Here is a 13,036-nt window from a genome sequence, read left to right as displayed (position 1 = left end):
CTAATATATCCATTTTCTTCTGGATACCTCCATTTGGATAACCCATAGATACCCTACAATTGACAGATTTGAAAACATACTCAGAATCTTTCCCCGGACCCCCTTTCCCTTCTTTCCCAGGCCTACTGAATGGCAGTTCTGCATTTCATTCAGCTGAACCAGAAAGTAAAGAATCATCTAGACTCTTCCTTCTCTCTTCCCATTCAACATCTGTTTGCTGACAACATTCACTTTCTTTGATACCCATTTCCTGTCAAGCCTACCCCCTTTATCAGTCTGGGTTTTTGTTTCTTCATTTGCATCTCACGGCTGCAGTCCAGGTCCTCTTCTCCCTTGCCTGGATTGTGGCAACGGCAGTCAAATTGGTCTTCCTCTTCCCAGAATATCACCAATTCTAGGAGTGCATGAATTAAAGCTATATATCCTTTGAGTCTCAAAGTACTTCATTCTTGTGCAAACACCATGGCATTTCTTTTCCCTGCTTACAAAAGTAACACTTTGTTATGACAAGCAATAGGCAACAAAGAAAGATATAAAGAATAGAATAATAACATGTAACAAACCTGCATGTTGTGCACATGTACCCTAGAACTTAAAGTATAATAAAAAAGTTTTATATATATGTGTGTGTGTGTGTATATATGTATAAAGAATAGAATAATACAGTTAGCTGGGCATGTTGGCACACACCTGCAATCCCGGCTACTTGGGAGGTGGAGGCTGGAGAATTACTGGAACCCAGGAGGTGGAGGTTGCAGTGAGCCAAGATCATGCCACTGCAATCCAGCCTAGGTGACAGAGTGAGACCCTGTTTCAAACAAACTAACAAAACACAACAACAACAAAATAGAATAATAAGCAATCATAATACCACCACGCAGAGATGAGTATTACTTTTTGTTTGTATTTATTTATTGTAGAGACATACTCCCACTGTTGTTGTCCAGGCTGGAGTGCAGTAGCACAATCATAGCTCACTGCAGTGTTTTTATTTTTATTTTTATTTTTTTTTTTTTTGAGATGGAGTCTCGCTGTGCCACCCAGGCTGGAGTCTCGCTGTGCCATCCAGGCTGGAGTGCAGTGGCGTGATCTCGGCTCACTGCAACCTCCGCCTCCCAGGTTCAAGAGAATCTCCTGCTTCAGCCTCCTGAGTAGCTGAGATTACAGGTGTACACTATCATGCCCGGCTAATTTTTTTGTAATTTTAGTAGAGACGGGTTTCACCATGTTGGCCAGGATGGTCTCGATCTCCTGACCTCGTGATCCACCCACCTCAGCCTCCCAAAGTGCTGGGATTACAGGTGTGAGCCACCGCGCCTGGCTTTTATTTTTTTATTAAAGGATAACTTGCATACTGTAAATCTTAATGAATTTTTACATATAAATGGACTTGTGTACTCATCACCCAGAATACTGCCATCAACACAGACAGTGCCCTCATGCCCCTCCACAGTCTATACCATTCACCAGAAAGACCACTATTCTGATTTGTATCATTGTAGATTAGTTTTACCAGCTTTTGAACTTTATCTGCATGGAATTATACAGTATTTACTCTTTTATGTCTGTCCTCTTTTGTTCAAAATTACATCCATGAGATTAATCCATGTTGTTGGGCATATCAGTAGTTCATAACTATTAACATTTTGATGTATGTCTTTTCAGAAGTTTTTCTATACACACTCAGACACTAAAATAGTGTCTGTGTTATGACTTTTTCTCCTTTTCATGTCATACAGGAATGTATAATCTTACAATTGTTTTGTTCTGGTTAAAAAGTCAATACATTCTTACTGTATAAAATGAAATGCTACTGAAATACATAATTTAAAAAGAAAAAGTCTCCCACAATTTCCCAATACACCCACAATAGCACTAACATAGAGGAGGTCATGGACATTTTGACTGGCATTTATCATTCATTCAACAAGGTTTTATTGAATGCCTTTTATGTGCTAGGCATTTTTTTGACACTAAGGGTATAGCAGTAAACAAAACAAAGCCCTAGCTATCATGAAACTTACTTTATAGTGGGAGCTACTAACAAATAAACAATTAAATATGTAATGTAATATCAGGTTAGTGATAAATGCTATAATGATAAGTAAAAAAAAAGAGAGAAAGAGTGATGGTGATTTTTAATAGTATGGTCAAAAAGAAGGCTTTTGGAAAAAATAATATTTTATGAACAGAAAGAAAAGCAAGTGCAGGCCAGGTGTGGTGGCTCACGCCTGTAATCCCAGCACTTTGGGAGGCCGAGGCAGGCAGATTACCTGAGGTTGGCAGTTCGAGACCAGTCTGGCCAACATGGTGAAATCCCGTCTCTACTAAAAATACAAAAAAATTAGCCGGGCATGGTGGTTATAACCTGTAATCCCAGCTACTTGGGAGGCTGAGGCAGAATTGCTTGAGCCCGGGAGGCAGAGGTTGCAGTGAGCCGAAATTGCGCCACTGCACTCCACACTCCAGCCTAGGTGACAGAGCAAGACTCTGTCTAAAAAAAAAAAAAGAAAGAAAGTGCAAAGGCCCTGAGGTTGGGATCTGCAGGCATGCAAGGAGGCCAGTGGGTCTAGAACAGACCAACAAAAGAGAAGTGTAGTAGAAAATAGGGTTTGACATTCTGGACATAGGAAGGGGCAAAGATTTCATGACGAAGATACCAAAAGCAATTGCAACAAAAGCAAAAACTGACAAATGGGATCTAATTAAACTAAAGAGCTTCTGCACAGCAAAAGAAACTATCAACAGAGTAAACAGACAACCTACAGAATGGGAGAAAATTTTTGCAAACTATGCATCTGACAAAGGTCTAATATCCAGCATCTATAAATAATTTAAACAAATTTACAAGGAAAAAACAACCTCATTTAAAAGTGGGCAAAGTACATGAACAGACACTTTTCAAAAGAAGACATACATGCAGCCAAGAAACACATGAAAAAAACCTCAGCATCACTGATGATTAGGGAGATGCAAATGAACACCACAATGAGATATCATCTCACACCAGTCAGAATGGCTATTATTAAAAAGCCAAAAATAACAGATGCTGATGAGGTTGCAGAGAAAAGGGAGTGCTTTATACACTGTTGGTGGGAGTGTAAATTAGTTCAGCCATTATGGAAAGCAGTGTGATAATTCCTCAAAGAGCTAAAAACAGAACTACCGTTCGACCCAGCAAACCCATTACTGATATATACCCGAAGGAAGAGAAATCATTCTGTCATACAGACACATGCCCATGTATGTTCATTGTAGCACTATTCACAATAGCAAAGACATGGAATCAACCTAAAAGTCCATGAATGACAGGTTGGATAAAGAAAATGTGGTACATAGACACCATGGAATACTATGCAGCCATAAAAAGGAACAAGATCATGTCCTTTGCAGGAACATGGATGGAGCTGGTTGCCATCATCTTATGAAACTAATGCAGAAACAGAAAACCAATACTGCATGTTTACACTTATAAGTGGGCGCTAAATGGTGAGAACACATGGAGACATAGAGGGGAACAATAGATACCGGGGGGCCTAGTGGAGGATGGAGAGCAGGAGGAGGGAGAGGATCAGAAAAAAAAACTAATAGGCACTAAGCTTAATATCAGGGTGATGAAATAATCTGTACAACAAACCCCCATGACACGAGCTTACCTATATAACAAACTTGCATATGTACCCTTGAACTTAAAATAAAGGTTAAAAAAAAAGAAAATAAAGCTTGAAAGTAGGCAAGGGTCAGATATTGTAGGGCCTAGTAGTCTAAGTCCTTTGAATTTTATTCTAAATATGATGGAAAGCCATTGGAGAGTTGAGAGCAGGTGAAGGAGATTATCTCATTTGTGTTTTAAAAGAATTACTCTGGCTCCTTTGTAGAGAATTGACTGCATAAAGGAAAGAATAGAAGTGGATACCCCAGGTGAGGAGCTATTGGCAGTGATCCCGGTGAGAGACAATGTGGCTTAGGCCAGGGTAGCAGCAGGGGAGGAGGTGAGAGGAGCATTGGTTCTGGACTTGTGTAGAACTGACAGGACTTGTTGGTTGCCCTGATACAAAGTGTAAGAGAAGGAGAGGAAGTGAAGCACTACTCCAGGAGTTTTAGACTTGATGATTTCAGTATTCACATAGATCAATCAAACCTCCGTGCCTCTCAGTTCCTTTAGGAAGAACTGGCTTGATGCGTGCATTGGGAGAAAAGATTACGTGCCCAATTTGGGTCATATTGAGTTTGAGATTAGATCATCCAAATGGAGATAGTGAGTAGGCAATGGAAATATGAGTCTAGAGTTCAAAGTAGAGGTCAGGGCTGGGGATTTACTGCCATGAAGCTGGATGAAATCACCTAGGGAGTGAATGCAGATAGAAAAGTGAAGCTGCCCAGAGCCTGAGTCCTAAAGCACTCCCATATTTCATAACCTGAAAGAAGAGGAGAAACTGGCAAAAGAGACAAACAGAAACCATGGAGGCCAAAGGAAAACTGTGTGGAGTCATGGAAGCCAAATGAAAAATCTGTTTCAAACGGAGCCACTGCTAGGCCGTATTATTCCTGTGTGAAAATAAAACAATACAAACAAAAAGCCCTATTTCTTCCTCAAGTAGAGGAAAGCAATATTCTATTTATTTTCCAATAAGACTGGTTACAAAACCCATATACTCATTTTGTATAAATTGTATAAATAAATTTGTATTGAACACAAAAGTATAGACAATCCCAAAATTTAATCACAATTACGAACTCAAAGCCACCAGGATATAATAATTTATTATAAAATAGTTTCACATTTTGCTTTTATCAAAACAAAATTCTTATGGCAGTTTCAATGCTTGCTTGTTGCTTGTCACTATATATGACAGTCTTTTAACATTGTACATATTAAGTAGTTCTTAATAAATTTTAATTTTGGGAAGCTACATTCTTTAATGGTGGCCATTGTTGACAAAATTAATATGTCCTGAGAGCTCATGAGCTATTTGCAAATGTACCTGATAGATTATTGCTGCAAATACATTGCAGCACTTCAACAAGAGTCTTAATAGTTTTTTTTATTTTTTATTTTTTATTTGTTGAGACAGAGTCTTGCCGTGTCACCCAGGCTGGAGTGCAGTGGCACAAACAGGGCTTACCGCAGCCTTGACCTCCTGGGCTCAAGCAATCCTCCCACCCCAGCCCCCCAAGTAGCTGAGACCACAGGAATGTGCCATCACGTCTGGCTAATTTTTAAATTTTTTGTTTGTAGAGGCAGGGTCTCCCTATGTTGCCCAGGCTTGTGTCAAACTCCTGGGTTTAAGTGAGCCTCCTGCCTCAGCCTCCCAAAGTGCTGGAATTATAGGCATAAGCCACGTCTGGCCTAGAGTCTTACTAGATTTTAGTAATCAACTTTTTAGTTCCAGATTTTAGTTCCTCACACATTAAAAATCATCAATATCACACTCCATATATATTTTCATCAGTCATTTCAATTGTAAAATTTTTGTAGATGTATTTGTTAATTTTATTATTAGTTTATATTTATATTATTATTTTATAATAAGTTATATATGTTTTTTAGAACACTGTAAAGGCAATTATACTTGGCTGAATAATGGTCCCCCAAAGATATCAGTTCCTAATTCCTGGAACCTATAAATGTAACTTTATTTGGAAAACAGATTTTTGCAGATGTAATTAAGTTGAGGATTTTTTTTTTCCGAGAGAGGGTCTTGCTCTGTTGCCCAGGCTGGAGTGCAGTGGCACAATCTTGGCTCACTGCAACCTCCACCTCCTGGGCTCAGGTGATTCTCCCACCTCAACCTCCCGAGTAGCTGGGACCATAGGTGCCTGACACCTTGCCTGGCTAATTTTTTGTATTTTTGGTAGAGATGGGGTTTCACCATGTTGCCCAGGCTGGTTTTGAAATCATGGGCTCAAGCAGTCTGCCTGTCTTCACCTCCCAAAGTGCTGGGATTACAAGCATGAAGCACCATGCCCAGCCCAAGTTGAGGATCTTGAGCTTAGGAGGTTATCCTGGATTGTCCAAGTGGGACATAATGCCATCACAAGTGTCTTTATAAGAAAGAGGCAGTGGGGAGACTACAGACACACAGAGGAGGTACTGTGAAGACAGACACAGATTGTGGCTACAAGCTGAGGAATGCCAGCAGCCACCAGAAGCTGGAAGAAGCAAGGAATGGATTCTCTCCTGAAATCTCTGAAGGAAGCATGGCTCTACTGACAGCTTGATTTCAGACTTCTGGCTTCCAGAAGACTGTGAGCGAATACATTTCTGTTGTTTTAAGCCACTAAATTTGTGGTAACTTGTTATAGCAGCCATAGGAAATGAATACAGCCATTATAATCTTTATTATAAATTTTTCCTTTAAATATATTTTGTTTACTCATCTATTTCAATTTGAAAGCACGTACTGTTTATTAACTGACCAGATTAGAAAAATAATCACAGTAGACACCTTAGTTCATTCTTCTAAGAAGCCTCTTGTTCTGGTCCTCCCTGTTGCCAGCATCTCCAGCTTCTACAAAATGGGTGGTCTTTTTCTTCATTCCACCTCTTGGAGAGGATAATTTGAAGGGCCACATGAAGTTATTTGTTTCTTTGAAGCGTTTTCCAACAGCATAGATCTCATTAACAAGATCCTCCCTGCAGATGATACTGTATTTACCAAGAGATCGAGCAATCAAAGTGTTCTCTGTCAAGGCAACTCACTTCTCATTGATTTTGCCATAACCACGCTTGTAGATTATTAGGTCATTTACTGACTTCAGCTTTGGGTACCCCCATGCAATATATGGTTTTACAATCATCAGCATGTTAATTGAATCCTTGTTGAGCTTCGCAAAGGTTCCACTGAAGATTTAACGAAGGCGAAGAAGCTGCAACAACTTTCGGACCTTTGGGCTCAGAGCATTGCTACCTCTGATCCTGATGACAAATGCCAGTTCGGGTTTGCGGGTACATAGAAAGTTGCCAGCTTTTCTTGCCATCCTAGCTATTTTAATTTCAGCTCTGTGCATTTGTCTATATTCCTTGTGATAGTGCTTCATTTTTTTCATACAAAGCTTCCTCCTTGCCTTTCAAAGCATCTTTTGGGCAAACTTCTCTCTCAGGCTCTGCGAAATTCCTCCACTTTTTCTTAAGTGTTTCTGGAACAGCAGGAAACTTCTTCTCTTTGACACCCTCTATGGTTTCAGCCAGAAAAGAGCTAAATATGATATTTTATACAATGATTTTTTTTTTCTTTTGAGACAGAGCCTTGCTCTGTGGCCCAGGCTGGAGTGCAGTGGCGTGTGATCTTCTCTCACTGCAACCTCTGCCTCCCGGGTTCAAGCGATTCTCCTGCCTCAGCCTCCCGAGTAGCTGGGATTACAGGCATGGGCCACCATGCCCAGATAAGTTTTGTATTTCTAGTAGAGACGGGGTTTCACCATGTTGGCCAGTCTGGTCTCGAACTCCTGACCTTAGGTGATCTGCCTGCCTTGGCCTCCCAAAGTGCTGGGATTACAGGCGTGAGACACCGTGACTGGCCAAAATGCCCATTGAGCCCGACGTGATAGGAACGATTTTTTTTCTTTTTCCAACTTTTATTTTGATAATAGGTTCAGGGATTGCATGGGTAGGTTTGTTACATGGGTAAATTGCATGTCACAGGTGTTTGGTATACAGATTATTACCCCAGGTAATGAACATAGTACCCAACAGAATACCATTCTCAACATAGGCCCTGGGAAAAATTTCATGGTGAAGACTTCAAAAGTAATTGCAACAAAAACAAAAATTCATAAGTGAGATCTAATTAAACTAAAAAACCTCTGCACAGCAAAAGAAACTATCAACAGGGTAACACAAAAGAAACTATCAACAGACAACCTACAGAATGAGAGAACATATTTGCAAACTATGCACCTGTCAGAAGTCTAATATCCAGAATTTATAAGGAATTTATATAATATTTTAAAAAGTTGAATTTGAAATTGATCATAGATTGGCTCTATGGGGTTATATAGATCATATATGGGCTCAGATATACAGTTGAAATGAATTGTATTTTGCTTTTTTCTAGTGTTTCTATATTGGAGAAGTTGGTGTCGATTTTAAGAGACCGTACAATTTGTTTAGCATTATTAATAAATTTTTCCTAAATAGTACTGTTCAGTTTTTGTCAAATAATTTCTAACTTCTTTCAATGCTTTAAAGAGAACCTGTACTTGGATGACAAATAGCCTTTTCAATTGTGATGACATGCCAAAAACTGAGCTCCTGATACTCACTAAACTCGCTTTTCCTCAAAGAACTGAGAAAACAGGATGTTAAATTGGTCATGTACAGTCATATTGAAATCACCAATCTGAAATCCCTGAGTTCTTAAACTTAGAGTCTTTGAATTGTAAAAATATTAAGATATCTGTGATTGTGAATAGCACTGCTTTGTAAGGCTCTTGTGCAATGGACAACTTGAACCTCTTTTCTGCACAGAAAAGCGCATTACATACAGTGTGAGAGAACATGGATATTTAATGACATTTATTATGCATATTAGAATGGCATCTGTGAGGGGAATAGTGTTTGTGAATGAAGGAAAAAATGGGAGGAGAGTTTTTATATGTGTGATAAAATGAGTAGTATGATCAATTTAACCTTCTGCATCTGAAGTTGAGGAAACATTTAATGAATACTCAGTAAAAAGAGCTGCGTGTCTAGTCCATTTTTTTTTTTTGAGACAGGGTCTCACTCTGTCGCCCAGACTGGTTTTGACTCACTGCAACCTCCGCCTCCTGGGTTCAAGAGATTCTCCTGCCTCAGCCTCCCCAGTAGCTGGGATTACAGGCGTGAGCCGCTGTGCCCGACCATCGTGTTTTTTTTAAGTACAATTAAGCATCTATTGTTACAAAGGGGATCAGACCATATGTGCTATTTTGCAAACTGCTTTTTAAACTTAGTATATTTTGGATATCTTTCCATGTCAGTACATGATTTATATCATTCTTTCTAGAAGCTGCTTAAGTATTTGATTTGATAGGTGCATTATAATTTAAATCAATGCTCCACTGATATTTGATTTTTAAAAAAGAGTATTTTGCATATTTATTATTTTATGGCAGAATGCCCAACATAGAGCAATATTGCAAATATTCAACTGTGCAAAAATAGTATGTGGTGGTTTAGTACAAATGGGACTGCTTTAAAAAAATACTGAAACAAAACTTGACGGTACTATAAGAAACATTTAAACTAAGTGGTTTCTAGATCTGCTTAGCTTGAGATCTGTCCTCTGTAGACCTATAATGATGGTTGCTGCCTCCGACCATGATCAATATACAGAATAATCAGTTCCAACGATCAAATGTGATCACAGCGGGTCTCCTTCTCTATATCTTTCTACAGACATGTCTACAGACATGATCTGGCCTGGGTAAAAAGACAATGGAAATTTCTCAGTGGTTGAAAATAATAAGTGTGGTACATATTCTTATGATTCTCTTGGTTCTCATTTCTAGTTAGATTGCGCTTAGATGATTTCTTCAGTTTGTCATACAGAATGAGCATTCCACCAATGCCTCTGAGAACATTGGACTATGCATCTTTGTTAAAGGCTTTTCCACATTCATCTTTAAAATCTTCACCCCACAATATATGAAGTTTCCATTATATATGATGTCAGTTATTTGTGACCAGACTGCATCATCACCTACCCCATCGCAGTATGGAGTAGGGAAGAGAGCACGCTGGCCATCCAATTTAGTGATTTTACACACAGTCTTCTATGCCTTTGAATTTTTTTCCCTTGACAGGTTTCCCAATATTCATTGCCCAATGGGTTCTGGCAAAACCTGAGGAGTAGAAAAAGCTGAAAATGACTCCTGATGTACCACCAGAGGCAAGATTGTCAGCAAAATACCTCCAGAACCCAAGCTGCCCCTCCAGAAGAAAAGTATTCACTTCTCCTTGGGAAAGCAGACTATGTAATCCTCTATGCCTTTGTACTGTTTGTCAGAGGCAATATTTTTACACACACATTGTACCTCTGGCATTGTGAGACCCCTGGGCATCTTTCATTTCAAGAATATTATATAAATGAAGTCATACAGCATATAACTTTTTGAGACTGGCTTTTTTTACTCAGCATAATTCCCTTATGATCCATCTGAGTTGTTGCATGTATCAATAGTTTATTCCTTTTTAGTCCTGAGTAGTATGCCATGATATGCATGTACCACAGTTTATTTAACCATTTAACTATTGAAAAACTATTGTACATTATTTAAAGTGTACAATTCAATGGCTTTACGTATATTCATAGAATTGTCCAACCATCATCAAATCAATTTTAGAACATTCTTGTTATTGCTCCCCTTCCCCCTTAAAACCCTCATACCCATAAGTGATAACTTATCATTTCCTCTCAACACTCACCCCAGCCCTAGGCAACTGCTGTTCTACTTTATGTTTTTAGGAGTTTGCCTATTCTGAATATTTCCTATAAGTGGAATCATACAATATATTGTCTTTTGTGTCTGGCTTCCTTCATGTAGCATAATGTTTTTGAGGTTCATTCAGGATGTAGCATGTATCAGTACATCATTAATTTTTTATGACTAATATTCCATTATAACATTTTATTTATCAATTTATCAGGTGATAGACATTCGAGTTGTTTTCAATTTTTGCTATTATGGATAATGCTACTGTGAGTACTTGTATATTACAAGTTTTTGCGTGGATATATGTTTTCATTTCCCTTGCAGTGGAATAACTGGGCCATATGGTAACTATGTTTAACATTTTGAGGAACTGCAAAACTATTTTCCACAGCAGCCCCATCACTTTACACTCTCACTAGCATTGTATGAGGATTTCAGTTTCTCCACGTTCTTGCCAACACTAGTTATTGTCTGTCTTTTTTATTATTGCCATCCTAATGGGTATGAAATGGAATCCCATTGTGGTTTTGATTTGCATTTCTCTGATTGCTAATGATGTTGAGCATCTTTTCACATGCTTGTTGGCCATTTGTACATCGTCTTTGTAGAAACGTCTACTCAGGCCGAGGCGGGTGGATCACAAGGTCAGGAGATCAAGACTATCCTGGCTAACATGGTGAAACCCCATCTCTACTAAAAATACAAAAAAAAAAAAATTAGCCGGGCGTGATAGTGGGTGCCTGTAGTCCCAGCTACTCGGGAGGCTGAGGCAGGAGAATGGAGGTGGAGTTTGCAGTGAGCAGAGATAGCGCCACTGCACTCCAGCCTGGGTGACAGAGTGAGACTTGACTCTCAGAAAAAAAAAAAAAAAAAAAAAAAAAAAAAAACAAGAATTGTCTACTCAATTTTTATCCATTATACTTATTTGTCTTTTTATTATTTAGTTATAAGAGTTTGTTATATATTCTAGATACAATTTCCTTATCAGATATATGATTTGCAAATATTTTCCTCCCATTCTTTGGGTTGTCTTTTCACTTTCTTGATGGTGTCCTTTTGATATGGTTTGGCTGTGTCCCCACCCAAATCTCATCTTGAATTGTAGTTCTCATAATCCCCACATATCATGGGAGGGACCTGGTGGGAAGTAACTGAATCATGGGGGCAGTTATTCCCGTGCTGCTGTTCTCGTGATAGTGAGTGAGTTCTCACGAGATCTGATGGTTTTATAAGGGGCTTTTCACCCTTTTGTTTGGCACTTCTCCTTGCTGCCACCATATGAAGAAGGACATGTTCGCTTCCCCTTCTGCCACGACTGTCAGTTTCCTGAGGCCTCCCCAACCATGCTGAACTGTGAGGCAATTAAACCTTTCCGTTATAAGTTACTCAGTGTTGGATATATCTTTATTAGCAGCATGAGAATGGATTAATACACCTTTGAAGCACAAAAATTTTAATTTTAGTGAAGACCAACTTATCAATTTTTTTCCTTCTGTTGCTTGTTGTGTTGGTGTTATATCTAAGAAACCATTGCCTAAGCCAAGTTCACATAAATAGTCATTCTGAACTATGAGGTGACAAGCTAAGTATGGCAGGAGAGTAGAATCCTGGGTCTCTGATGATTACGAAGCTGCACTCTAGGCTTGGAAACCCAAATTCTACATTTATTTTACACAACAGTGAGATAAAGTATTTTATTTTTTAAAAATCAAGACCCTCTGTTCTTTAAACTACACCATAAAATGAAAAACAAAGATATAAGAAGATATTTGCAAACACATATAAATGACATAAATTTCATATCTATAAGTATAACAAACTTTCACAAACCAATAACAAAAAAAAACCCAATAGAAAAATGGGCAGTAGGAAGGAGTATCTCACAGAAGAGGAAACATATATGGCCAATAAGCATATTAAATGCTCAACCTCATTAGTAATCATAGAAATATAAATTTCATACCCATGAAATAACAAAATTTTAAGTCTGAAATATCAAGTCTTACCTATGACATGGAGCAATGGGAAATCATACCCTGCTTGTGGGAATGTAAATTTGTATAATCATTTTAGAAAAAAAATGATTTGGAGATACCTATGAGGTCAAAGAATTATAGTGGGAGTAACAAGCTAGCTGGAAAGATGGTAGGTTGTTTAGAAAATGTAATGTTGGGTCGGGCACAGTGGCTCATGCCTGTGGTCCCAGCACTTTGGGAGGCTGAGTCTGGTGGATCACGAAGTCAGGAATTCGAGACCAGCTTGACCAACATGGTGAAACCCCGTCTCTACTAAACATGCAAAAAAAATTGGCCAGGCCTGGTAGTGCGCGCCTGTGGTCCCAGCTGCTCAGGAGGCTGGAGCAGGAGAATTGCTTGAACCTGGGAGGTGGAGGTTGCAGTGAGCCAAGATGGCGCCACTGCACTCCAGCCTGGGCGACAGAGTGAGACTCTGTCTCGAAAAAAAAAAAAAAGTAATGTTGGAATTCATGACTTAGTAGACAGAGAAATTTGTGTGATAAAAAAGTACAAGGTGTAACCTTCCAAGAGGTTAGCTAAAGTGGAGAGGAGTATACATTTAAGATAATAAGGTGTATCAGTTGGGGTCCAATCAGAACATAGAC

General features: G+C 38.9%; 1 pseudogene; it reads right to left on the bottom strand.

The window, feature by feature from the left end:
* Positions 1 to 6,450: 6,450 nt before the first annotated feature.
* Positions 6,451 to 7,098, bottom strand: LOC129023850 (large ribosomal subunit protein uL30-like; annotated as a pseudogene).
* Between the last annotated feature and the right edge of the window lie 5,938 nt (positions 7,099 to 13,036).

This window comes from Pongo pygmaeus, chromosome X, assembly GCF_028885625.2.
Source record: "Pongo pygmaeus isolate AG05252 chromosome X, NHGRI_mPonPyg2-v2.0_pri, whole genome shotgun sequence".
NCBI lineage: Eukaryota > Metazoa > Chordata > Mammalia > Primates > Hominidae > Pongo > Pongo pygmaeus.
The sequence above is the reverse complement of the archived record's forward strand: the minus strand, read 5'-3'. Positions and strand labels throughout refer to the sequence as shown.